Source organism: Anoplolepis gracilipes, chromosome 2 (assembly GCF_047496725.1).
Source record: "Anoplolepis gracilipes chromosome 2, ASM4749672v1, whole genome shotgun sequence".
In the NCBI taxonomy this organism is placed as follows: domain Eukaryota; kingdom Metazoa; phylum Arthropoda; class Insecta; order Hymenoptera; family Formicidae; genus Anoplolepis; species Anoplolepis gracilipes.
The window spans coordinates 7,164,858-7,174,368 of record NC_132971.1 but is presented as its reverse complement, the minus strand read 5'-3'; positions in this window follow the sequence as shown (position 1 = coordinate 7,174,368).

The window sequence follows — 9,511 nt, the reverse complement described above, 5'->3', positions numbered from 1 at the left end:
CGAAAGACGCACGCGTGTGCATGCTGGGTCATGCTCGTTTCTCGGGGATACGCTTACACGCAACGTGTAAATGTTAATGAACGACTCGGTGTTAATAGGAACGTTGTTTTCCTATCGTGTACACGTCGTTTTAATCAAAGCGCGTGGCATTACACGGCGTTAACGCGCGGAATCTATCCTTCGTAGGGGTGGTCGTCGCATTCCGAAAGCGCTGGAAAGTTTTGAATCAATCGACGAGAACGATGATAACGGAACCCGATTTTTGCTACAGAACTGAACGCTGAATTATTGATGAACCCTAATGACGGCGAAATGTTCGCTATCCTCACGGCCTATGAAGATTCTTATCAACGTTCAATTGAGCGATTAGGCGATTATCTACTGAATGCTGAGAGTCAAAGAAAGGATCTTTGATCATCTTTAATGCACACTCGAGAATTTATAAAAAGCTCTCGGTATTTCTACCGTTTATCGATCGTATATACGAATATGAATTTAACTTTAATATATTTCATATTCATAACTGTGTAAAATATAATCAAATGAAAAAAGCATGATAAAAGTATCTATAATTAAAACACTGGTATAGTTAAAAATTAGTCATTAATATTTATTAATCAAATTGCGGTAAAAATTTTCGAAAATTATTATTTACCTCAATACATAATTCCGTCAACGGAAATACATTTAATTACTTCAAAAAACTGGATCTGTAATAATTAAATCAAATTTTACATTGTAATTATACACATACATTTTTTGACCGTAAATCGCGCATTCTTCAATGCCGCAGCGATAATATAGAACGAGTATTATATTATTCTGTACCGTTTTATGTTTACGATTCCCTTCCTCGTGGCATTTCAATTTCTGATAACACCGCCTCTTCGACCACGAGGAAAATCGTTCCATATCATCGCGAGATGGCTTCGCCCCACACCACAATCGCCTATCTCTATCTTTCTCTCTCTCTCTCTCTCTCTCTCTCTCTCTCTCTGTCTCTCGTTTCTCTCCTTCTTCTCCCCTTTTCTCTTTGCTTTACCTGTCGTTGTAAGCGCCCGACACACCAGATCCATATACATGTAAACGAATTCCAGACATAAATTTACTGACTTCCGTTCTGCATTCAGCAGCGGAGAACGCGTCTCGAGGTTATCGATATATTGGGACGATACTTCCGGCAATTCTCGGAACTCCTTTCTGTGTCACGCCTGTATGATAAAGTCATCGGAGTCGCGCGCGATAAATATCATTTTGCGACCTTCTCTCGCCTGCTTATCGTTATATCAAATTTAAATATCGAAATTACTTACCGCCTACAGGATTCGATTTCTTGAAAAGTTCCGCGAATATTTCCATAATAATCGGCAATTTACTTAATTATGGCCCTAAGCTACTTGCTGGCGAAACAATATCACGAAGAAAGTGTTCCTTTTATCTTAATTTCAGGATATGTCGCTAGTTTCTTTCCAGTAGGATGTGTAGTAAAGTGTTTGGGATAAAATATTTTGTCTACAACCTCGAGTGTTCCAAAAATAAACGTCGAGAAAATGCAATGACAAATCGCCAGCGACAAGATAGGGGATCAAACGTTGAAGTTTCACGGAGGCATTCACGATAATTAATCGACAATAGAGCACTCTGGATTTCGAAGGCTCCTCCTGGGGTGCGCGAGGAACCCCACCGCGGTTCCGTCTTCTTCTGTTATTTATGTTCCTGGATCCAAGGAGACGGTAAAGCCTCAGAACCGCCCCATCTTTTCAGAGAAGACCATAATTTTGAGGCAACTACCGATTAATTAAATAATTATTCAGAGGTATCTCTTGCCATTTTTATGTTTTTATCTGTTTTTTTTTGCTAAGGTAATAATTGATTAAAATAATTATTGAGATAAAGAGGAAATAATTGTATAATGGACTATTGCAAAAATTAATTCTGTTTCAATATTTTATAAATATCTTCCTGAAATTTTACTCACGTTTTATAATTATTTACTTTTAATATACAAGAAATATTTATAAAGTTTATATATGCGACGCATATACGATTTATAAAAGATGACGCAATCAAATCTAAATTCTCATATTCCTAGAAATTTTCTCTTATTCATGCATACTGATCCGCAAAGAGAACAGCGTACTTAAATGCTTTTAAGCGAGCGGCATGAATTATTTAAATGCCTGTGCACTTGCTGCGATAATGATAATTGACGATGCCAAGTAACGATAATCGCATGCAATTTTATACATAACCGTAATAATAACAATTATCATCTTCATCTTTCATAAAAGCATAACATTCTAATTTAATAAACAAATTATTCAATAATACTCTTTACGAGATTTCGAAAAACTTCCTGAGATTATGTATTTAGCCACACACTTTATCTTAATCGCGTGAAAAATTATGAAGCACAAAAATGGCTTAGAAAACATTCCTGAAGATTGCAATAAAAAACTGCAAAGATAATATATAGAGAGAGAAACTATAAAAATAATATACGACAAGTAACATTTCAGAAAACTAATTTTACGGTGTAAATTCGTGTGGTTCGATTCCTCTCTTGCTCAGAGCGATATTCCTCAGCGTTAGCGTAAACGACGCGCTACCGGAAGAGCGGACCGAGGTAAACGCGCCTGATCTGCATCGCAAGCGCGAGAACCGCAGAGCCGGAGCTGTACAATCGAGTTCAGTAATGGTGCATCCGGTGCATCCGCGTTCACGAGAACACTTTACGATACCGGGAATCGTCGATTTCTTTGCACAAGAAGCGTTAAACCGTACGATTAATAATATATAAACGAAAAAGAGTAGGCTTTTTAAATATTATAATGAAATTTGATCTTCGAATATAAGGACACCTTGTAACACACTCGGCTGTACACTACTGTGGGTAGGTTCGTATCCACGCCATGGCATTTCCTCGCCCTCTCTCTTTCTCTCTCTCTTCCCGTCTCTGTGCGACCGCAACTGTGCGGCGGCGGCGGCGGTATAACAGGGTGGACGTTTAACATATGAGTGGCTACCAGTGTTATTAATGCGACGGTAGCGTCGTGCCCGGTTTCTTCCATGGCGAGAGCCCACGTACCGGGCCTTAGATCCCGGATGGTGTACAGCAGGACGCAGGACTAGGGGCCACCCGCGGGTCTTACGGACCCGCAGGGGGAAAGAGAGGGCCCGGGTAACACGACACTCGGAAACCGCAGCACGACCAACGTCGTGCAACGGTCTCGAACCATCCCTGAAGGAGTTATGCCTTCCTGCCCGACACGCCGCCTAATTAATATGTGCTTAGCCCCGGAATGCCGCTCGTGTCTTTGGGGAGCTACGCACGTCCGGGCTTTCCGGGGGAAGGGAGATGGAATTGCGTACCTCGGACGTCGATCTAGATGCCGTATGAATGAAGTATTTCATATTAGATAACGTTATTAAATAAAATGTCTTATTAAAAAAAAAAATACATGTATTATATATAATGTCTGTATAAAATTCTACGCTTGGTGTGCTTAAAATCAATCAAACGTATTAACGTATATATTTATTTATACCAAATAATACTTTTCATTTTAATCAATAAAGTAACTTGAAACAATCCTCTTAATCTTGACTAGAGAAAAGTGTCAAAAAAAAAATCTAAGATTTCCGTTCAAAATATATAAAATAATATACAATATATGTATACATAAATATAAAAAAAAATATATAAAATAAATATTGTTCGAAATACCGTTTTACCAATGATTTATGTTTGAACGCGACTCACCAGCAGGCGTACGTGAGAAAAATTCGTCGTGGGTGTGCCCACCTGTTCCAGGGAGAGGAGAAGAGCAGCGGGACAGAAGACGCGGCTGCCTCTCCCTCCGTCACCGTATCCGCTGCGATCGCGGGTATATAGGCAAATATCTCTCGCCCGGGACATTAGGAGTCCCTCGGCGTCCGGAGGATTATAAATCCTTAATACAGATCGGCACGCGATGCCCGGCTCGTTAGGGTGATGCATGGCCGACTCTGGTGTCCCGGGGTGTACGGTAGCCGGTACCAATACGCGCGCGTACACGCACGTACACCCGTTTCCTGCGAGAACTACACCCGCTCGCACATCGGCAGACGCCAGGTAATAATGAGAGATCGGAGATATGGCCCGATATTAATTGTGCGCATCGAGTGTGGCTACGGCTGCTGCTGCTGCTGCTGCTGCTGCATCCGCAGCGGAGAGGGAACACAAGCCGCGCTACCGGCTTACACCGATCCTTCGAAGCGATACGTACGATATACGATACGCGGGAATCCGTGCGTGTGGTGGATCTGACCTCGCCGGTCCTCTCTCGGTCCTCGTCGCAGCGGCGGTCGCGAATAAAAAGCGCGAAAACATTTTTCAGAGGAACTCGTACAACGTTGCGATGTGACGTTATACTCGAGAGAGACACAATCAAGAATGGTAGATTATTCCGTACGTTCCAGAAATGTAGGCTGCACTTTTTCGAAAGCGACAGTACGAAAGACATTTTGAAGATGGCTAAGGATGTCTTTAACATGTATAATTTTTTTTAAAGTTATGGAATTTTAAGAGTAACACAAAGAAGCGTGTTTCGCACGGAGAAAATTAAACATTTTTTAATTTTAATTATGAACAATCTGTCATGTTCGCGGGAGGAAAAAAAAAAAGGAAAAATCAGGATATCGAGGTAGACAAGGGGACAGCCACCAATCCGGGTCGTTTCGCCGGTGATTACGAGGAGTGGACAGATTGAGACGGTCTTAGGGCTCCTCCCTTTCGTCCTTCTCTGCCGGCGATCTCTATGCGGGTTTCTCTCCCGGGCGTTCTCGACCCACGCCCAGGACACATCCTATTCCTCGTCGTGTGCAGCGAAGAGAGAGAATGTGCCTTCTCTCTCCCTCGCCGAGACCCACTTTGAAGATACGATCTCGAAACAAATTACGAGTGCTGGCTCTCGCCCTATCTGGCTGAATTAAAATAATCGCGGGCCGTTAGCGGTCGGTCGTGTTTTTTAAATCGGTCTACACGGATCGGTTCTCTCCGTGGACTTTGTCAAAGACCGCAATGCAGCCGTCCATCTATGTCATTAAAATTGCACGTACAACCGCGACAATAACGATACTTCGAATTAATAAGGATGACGGAGGGGTAACCTCCTTATTCCCTTTTATATAAATCTTCTTGGTTGCATCTCTCTCTCTCTCTCTCTCTCTCTCTCTCTCTCTCTCTCTCTCTCTTGTATTTTATATTTTCTTTTTTACTCTTTATTATTTAGTAAGAAATTCGAAGAGATATATTAAAACTCAACATTTTTTTTCATGAATGTAAGATTTTGAAATAATGTAAAATTTAACTTTTCCGACAAAATACAATGATTGTTTTTCTAACAAAAATTGGAAAGCAAGTCGGGTATTGAAACCAAGACGAAAGAGATAGAAAGAATGGATGCTGCAAGAACCTAGGTAGATTACATGTACATACGTATATATCGCTACAGTTGGAAGATGCGCTTGGTCGCTGTTCGTCTCAATCCGGATTACGGTAACACCTGACCATCCGCAATTTTATCATCCTCCGTTCCGGAAGGATTCCAATTTTCTTCTCCCGTCGCGTAGCTTTCTTTCTATCCCTGCCCTCCCTCCCCCCCCCACCCTCCTCCGTTCCTCGCTCTTCGTACGCTTTTTTCCACCGCGTCCATGGACTCAATCTGTGTCTCATCGCGGATTATTGGGATTTCGCGAGGATGAGGAAGAAGACTCGCTCGACCGTCTGAGCTTCCTGAGATCGACTCGAGAACTGAGAGCTACTGAAAAAGGACTGCCGACAAGGACGAGTCTTTAATTCTTTCCGTCGTCAGCCGCCCTTTTTTCCCCGGATAGGCGAATTCTACCGATTACTCGCGGATATGGAATAGGCAAATACGCGAAAACGGCGAGTATATTAAACTTCCGCTAGACTCGACGGGTAAATAAAACGGATAAATGTGACGACGGATATAATGATACGGCACGAGATACCGCTCTCTGCGACCTATTTATTACATTGATGACAGAGAAGATGATTGGATACGATGACAATCTATTCCTGATTGAAATATCCTACCCTCATGAGGTTATCAGAATCGGTAATGAACTGGGGCAAAATATATATATTGTAATATGTGATAAATCACTTCTTTCATAAAAATTAGTGAAAAATTTTAAAAAACTAAAACAAAAGTAAGAAACACTGTGTATTATTAATATTCGATACTCAATTAAAATGTGAAAACAATTAAAAGATTTAAACAATTCTCCTTGCGATAATGCGCGCATTTTTTGCATTAATATTTTAGTATCGTCGCGTATACGCATCGATGCGTCAGGATCACGTTACGCAAATCCTCTTACGCGGAGAAAAAAGGTGAGTTTGCGGTAAGAAATAAACCACCGTGATCGATGAAACATGACAAAAATAATGATCCTCGCGAATGTGAGATAATTGGTGTAAGGAGTTTGCGCGTTACACGGAGACAGGGACAGAGGGAGAGATACCCCGCGAGATCAAAGGACCTTCACCTTCATCCCGGCGCTCGTCCCGATATCCCGGAATGAGGGGAGGAGGCTCCTTTTTATCGTTCCTTTCGCGAAGAGAAGTTGCAAGCGACGCCGACGCACGAAATCGATCCACGATGATTAATTTTCAATCGCAGCTTAATTACGCCGGGCGGCTAAGCCCGATTGAAGAGGCGTCCCCGGATGGTGAAAGGGCGGTCTGTGTGGCGCAAAAAAAAGAAAAAAAAGAGATCACGTGAAGATAGATAGAGAGAGAGAGAGAGAGAGAGAGAGAGAGAGAGAGAGAGGAAAGAGAGAAAAGAGAGAAAACGAGAGAGACCGCGTCCTGGTCGCCCCTACGGCCATCGAATAAAAGGCTCTTCGTTCTCCCTAGAAGAGGATTGTGTCCAAGGATAAAGATACGCGGACGGGGGGATGAAAGGGGTGATGGCTCGAGAGGAGCAGGGGTAGCGAGGATCGACGAGCAGGACACGATTGCCAGGAACACGTGATTAGATGGCCCTCCTTCCACGCGATTCTCCAGATTGGACATCCCCGTCGTTGGGAGACGTAAAAAAATGCAATCGGCTCTTACCGTAATGAAAAAGTCCCGACCCCGAGTAATACGGTACTGGAGAGTATGTGTATGTGTACGTGTGCGAGTACGCTTACACGAATGTGCCCGCGAACGTATTCGGCATCGTCACAATCGTTGCAATCGCAGCTGTCGCGTTAAGAATGATGGCGCATTTAAAACATACCTCTCGAGATTCTAGTTCTTAGAAATAGAAGGATCCTGAAATTTTTCCATTTATTAATATTGTAATCGAATAAAAAGATAGATACAGACCGTACACATCATTAGAGTTACATTTTTTATACTTAACTCTAATGCATATTTACTTTCCTTTTATAAAAAAAAATTTAATATAATAGATTAAAAAATTTCGCTTTATTTTGCTTTATTTAAGAATAAGAAAATGAGTTAAATAATTACTTGAGAGAAAAAGGAAGACACGGAGCATATTTATTGAAGAAAATAAGAGGCAAGAATGAGCGTATTAGTTTTTAGAGGTGGGACGAAATCGTCGAGTTTAAGAGGCCGTAGGACAAGATACAACATCATCGGGAGAGCAAGAACCCCGTTACTCCCGTGATTCATCGGTCTTTTTACGCTGGGTGGCCAGAATAATTCACCCTAATGCCCTATCTAACTGCCTCCGACCCTCGTTGTCCAATTGTTTATTGCCAAAAAGCATCTCTTTAATATATATCATTCTACCTCTAAAGAGGATTGTCTCCTGTGGTGGAAAGAGGGAGGTGAGCGAGAAAAGGAGAAAAAAATAGATTCTGGCACGAATCCGGCGAGATATTTACCTTCGCGAAACTTCAATTTCTTCCCCGAGCTCTCGCGAGTGAAAAGCGGGACAAATAAAGAGAGATAGGAAGCGAAAACGTACGAGTATTATTTTCTCATCACTAAATAAATTTACATTACTCTAAATCTGTATAAACTTGTCGAAAGGATTAGAAAATTTTTTAAAACGATATCTTTTATTATGCATTAAGAGCTAAGAATAGGGCTATCAGAGCGATGCGATTTGAGAAAAAGGTAAAAAAAGAAAAGAAGAATAGATGGAATAAGAAATGTTGGCTGAAGAAAGGATAGATGCACATAGTAGAGATGCGGAAAAATTTTGTAACAGAAATGAATAGGGAATATGTGTAATAGAAAGATTAAGAAGGGAAGGTGTAAACTTACAATTAGAAAAAATAATTGTCTTCAGAGAAAAAGATATTCAAAGATAATTAGAAGAGATTAGAATATGAAAATCGAGATACAATGTGTAAATAAGAAAAAATAAAAATAATGATATGAGAAATCCTAGATATTTAGTAAAAGATAGCAGCACGAAGAAAAAAATATGAATAGCGAAATAAGGGTTCTAGAGCTAAAAAAATGTGACAATATGGAGGAAAAAAATTAATATTGATTTAAACCAGAAAAAAAGATAATATATAAATATATATTATATATAGATAAATGCAATCTAACAAAGGAGTAGTTTAGACTTTATAACTTTTCCTCTAAACTAAAATTTAGAAAATTAGGCAGAAATAAAGAAGAAAAGTTAAAAAAGGCGTGATTTAAATAAAATCAAAGGATAACCTTGCGGAAATTATATAGGAAAAAAATAGGCTAAAGGAATAAATTGATAAGCAAAGAATAAATAATTTATAATAGATTTTTTTTAAGTTTTATACGGAATGAAGGAGAGAGAAAAAGCTTTTATAAATCAAGTTTTCTTGTTGATTAAATGCTAAAATGAAAGAATAAAGTAATAAAAATTATATTATGTATTAAGATATTATATAGAGATTTCTCCGCATATTGCATTATCCATATGTTTGCTTTTACATAAGGTGGAATAAGAAATGTCTAAAAAAATTATTCGTTCTAGGTACTCAAGAAATCATCGTCCATATAACGTGTATTTTTTTGCGGCCGCCCCTAATTTTTTTATTACGTCATTTTTCTATTTAATAATTTAACAATTAATTCATCTCCATTAAATATGTCCGCGACTATCGATGCGCTATCGAGGAATGCGTCCGAAAAAAGCTTCCTCTTTTTCGACGATCGCCGTACATATCAGGGCGGATCAGGTTAAGGAAGAAGGGTGGCAAAGGGAAGAGAGGGAACAGGCGGTACTGTCGAATTGACGTACGATACGAGGTATATTAATTAGCGGCGGGAGAAAATTGCGACTGAGCATAGCCTACGGGGTTGAAATCGTTATCGAGGGGTTTACCTCGCGATTTTGATTTAGCTCCGGCCTTCCACGTCAATTCTAATTGCGTTTGACAGTAATTTGGCAAGGGAGAGAGAGCTGATTGACGGCCGAACCGCGGCGGGGCCACATTTGCCTCGTTTCGTTCCTCTTACGTTTGCTCTCCACCCTTTTTTTACCGATCTAAC